Consider the following 4,094-nt stretch of genomic DNA (forward strand, 5'->3'; position numbering starts at 1 on the left):
GGCCGCCACCCCCCCGCCACCGCCACCCCGCCACGCCCTCCTCATTACCGATCCTTACGATCACGATCATCTCCGGCTGCATTCGGGGCGCGGACCAATGGCCGTGATGTGTTGCCATAACGGGGCGGGATAAATTTAAAGCGCTTTGCCCTCCTCCGCGCCCCTCCCCCTCTCATTCTATACTCCTCCCTCCCCGCCCGCTTCATTTGTACGGCGAACTGGTCCGGAAGTTGAGATCGGGGGTCGTTGCGTTGATTAGTCCCCCCCCAGTTCCTCTCTGCGGTGCGGTGCGCAGCGTATCGCTCCACAGTTGAGTTCAGAGAGAAGTCGGAGAGGGACCAACCACTTCAACCAGCGCGCACAAAAACAAACGAGGCAACAACGGCAGCAGGCGACCACTTCTTGATGACTGATTTACCTTTCAATGTTCGAGGGACAAAATGTGCATAATATCTTAGGGTGGCTATAATTGAATGCACTTGGTAAATCCAACAAGTTCAACTGCTGTTTGGCTTTGCAAGCAGTCTATTATAGGCAAAAAGAAGCTTATTCGGCATATACAAAGAAAGCAGTTTTTCGTCTAATACGTTTGGAAGAATTTCAAGAAAGAATCACCGGTGACGACCACCCTGCATCCCCTTGGACCTGCGCTCCGCTCCGCTCTGCCGTGTCCCAGTAATGAGCGTGGAGCACGCGGCGCGGGGGCGGCCGGCCCGGCCCGGCGTCCCGATCGAGTATCGATCCGAGTCGTTACGGCGTGGGACCCAGCAGCGCGACCCAGCCAGCCCCAGCCCTCCGGGCGGGACGGGCGCAGGGGAGTCAAACGAAACAGGAACTCGCACAAATTATTTATATATGGCTTGTGTGCAGACCGCGCGCCGCCGCCGCCCTTGCCACCCTCACGCACCAGCGCCCTGTTTAAGGCCCGCCGCTTGCGGGGGCACGAAGTGCATGCCGCACCCCGACGCCACGTCAAGCTCCCCCACGGCACCGCCTGCCGCCTGCCTCCCCCAAGCAGAGAGCCTTCCGTCGGATCTGGGGCGTTTTTGAGGCGCCCCCGTCGCCGCCACCGCTTCCCGCCACCACAACCGGCGACCGGCGTGTAGGCGAGCGCCGCAGCCACCCTGTGTGTGCTCTGCGGAAGAAAATATGAAAGGGGGAGAGGGGGCAGGAGGCGGCTGTCTTTCATCAAAGGCGCACATTCGGGCGAAACGAAGATGGAAGATACTTGGCGCCGGAGCTGCTGCGCCTGCAGCCGGGAAGCACTATTGCAGCAGACAACGAGAGCAAGTTGCACCTCTCTTTCCACCAACTCCACCCCACTATCTCACTCTCTCACACCCACCCACACACGTAGCAGAAGAGCTTCATTATCAGCACAGGACTGAACCCCTCTCTGAATCGCAAACACTCATGTGGAGTATGGCAGCTAGGTATACGCGCGGTCTCTCTCCATCTCTCTCTCGTCCCTCCCCCTCACCCCCACAACACTCGACGCGTTTTTCCGGGGCCGTCTCATTCCATCTCTCATTTCCCCCGGCCTGGCTGTGAGTGCGCGTGAGTGTGTGTGAGTGCATGGAGGACATAGAATTTTATCTGGTCGTACGCCATCGCCCCACCCACCCGCGCCCCACCCTCTCACCAACCCTTCGTCCCCACCTCTCTCTCTCTCTCTCTCTCTCTCTCTCTCTCTCTCTCTCTCGCACTCACTTACTCACCGCCCCTCGCACGCACGCGGCGCGGGTCGATAAGCCGGCCGGCCGCCAGAGCTGAATGAAGCAGGTGGATTTCAAAACAAAACTTACCCCCCGCTTAGCTTTTCACAAAACACGATAATCAAACTCAAACAAGGCACAGGATGCAATGCAATCCGTGTAGAGTTAAGGATAGGTACGCGTACATCAAAGGCAAATAATTTATTATTACCAGGAAGGAATATATATTTCTTGGCGTGCGCAAGTCGCAAGTACATGCAAGACCCTGCTTCTGCTGCTCTCGTTGTGGACTTTTCTTCTGTGCGCGAGCTAGCGAGGGGGGGGGCCATAAACTCTTCCATGCGATTGGTATGAGCGTTTCGTTGGGCTTGCCGCGCGCACACACGCACTTGCATGCCCCCCCCCCCCCGCGTACGCACACTCAGCAACATCGTGCCGCACATATGCTTAGACTGCCGCTGAGCACCCGATCGCATATAATACACCACATTGCCATCAGCCGCCGACGCACGGCAGGCAGGAGGGAGAGAAAAGGAGGGGAGAAAAAAAATAAAGGGGGAACAGCAGGCGGAGAGCGGTATGGTGGCGGGCGGGGGCAGCTGGGGGAGAAACGTGCGGTAAAAGTGAAGGGGGGAAGAGAGAGAGGCAGGCGCGGAGGAAGAGGGGCGGGGGGCGGGTCCACGACCAACAGGGGGAAGAAAAATAACGGGGAAGCTGATGCTGCAGCAGCCCTTACAAACACAACAAGAAAAATGAGGCGCCGAGGCGGGGCGCGCGCGTGGGGTAAAATTGAAGGCCGGGGGTATTACGGCAGATTACTCCCGTCTCACTTAAGTCCTCCGCACCCCGTTTGTTCCTGGACGCTGGCGCGCCCGCCCGACCCCAACGGCCGACGGAGTTCCTTTCTGAAATAATTGTTTCTCGTAGTATACATGCATGGTGTGTAGTATGTGCGCCACGAGGGAGAAAGAGAGCCAGACAGATAGCAGACAGGTTTCTCGGGGGGCCGCAGCAGGAGACTCGTGATCACGAGCGACAGCGAAACGAAAAGAATCCAAAGACTTTTGCACGGCAAGCATGATATCCGCAATATTTTGCGCATCTGCCTTTGGAGCTGCGCTTCAATGCCCCCCCCCCTTTTTCCCCGCTCCGCCTATGCCCGCCGCATCCCCAATCTTGCCTTGCTGCTCCGCTCTCACTCTCCGTTTCCAATCCGAAATAGAGATAAGACGCGCGCGAACCAGACCGTCACAATTTTAATCTATCTGCAAATGACGCCGCATCAGATAGTCGCGTCCCCCGCCGCCGGCCCGTCGTCCATCCGCCCTGATAGAATTGAGCCAAATTCCCACTTTCATCTCCGCCTCCCCCCTCCCCCTCTTCAGGACCGACTGAGGGAGTCAAGCTGTCGGGCCCGCACGATATCGCCACCCCGCCACGCCAGGCCCGCGCCTTGACGTCTGTTTAAGAATTCCCTTGGAAAACCGGAAAGGCGCTGGTGCTATAATACAGAGATAAACTTCCGTAAGCGCGCGGGGGCCCCGGCCGGGCCTGCAGCAGGGGGGCCCGGCCACTTGTCGGCGATCCGGCGAAAGCGAAATTCAATTTGGGAGAGACAAGATGTCATTCAGGAGTGACTTTTCTCCCACGTTATATCTCTCGGGCACGACGGCCCTTCGACTCGACGCGACGCGAGGGACGCAGAAATGTCGAGACGGATAGAAGGGGGGCCGTTCTTGAAGAGACGGATGGCCCCTACCGCCCGATACTTCGCACACTCAGTGTTTCGCAGAGCACAATCCCCGAAGTAGATCGTTTCCTCTGAGGGATAGCATGTGCTGTGATAAATCACCATCCCTTTTCAACGAGTTAAACTTGTAAGACCCCTTTCACTCCGTGTCCCGAACTGTGGCACATGCACTGCTACTAAAACAGTGATGAGGTGTCGAAATGGATATGAGCTACGTAAAAAGCCATACTTCAGCAGAGAGACCGAAAAAAAATTGGCAAAGGACCCGCACCGTTTTCAATAAGCGCACCATGTGTCCTGAGCGATGAGGTTAAGAGGGCAGCGCAGGCATGGGGGAACAGGGGATGTTTTTTCTTTCGAAAGCTTGGGAGCTGCACGCAGCGGAAAGTAGCCAAAGCCTGGCAGGCGGGAAGGAGGGGGAGGGGGACGTTGGAACACGCGGATGTCGAAAGCGATCGCTTTTTCGGGCGGAGTTGCCGCCGAGCGCAAAGAAGTGCTGGCGGGCGAAAGAGGGGGCTCAGCCAGCCAAACAGCCAGCGCGGAGTTTCGCTACCCGCAAAAACATTTACTAAAAACAGCCGGGCGTGGCATGAGAAGTTTTAGGGGTGCGTGCGCGACGCGGCTCGGGG

This window comes from Frankliniella occidentalis, unplaced genomic scaffold (assembly GCF_000697945.3).
Source record: "Frankliniella occidentalis isolate FOCC.00 unplaced genomic scaffold, Focc_3.1 Scaffold212, whole genome shotgun sequence".
NCBI classification, from domain to species: Eukaryota; Metazoa; Arthropoda; class Insecta; order Thysanoptera; family Thripidae; genus Frankliniella; species Frankliniella occidentalis.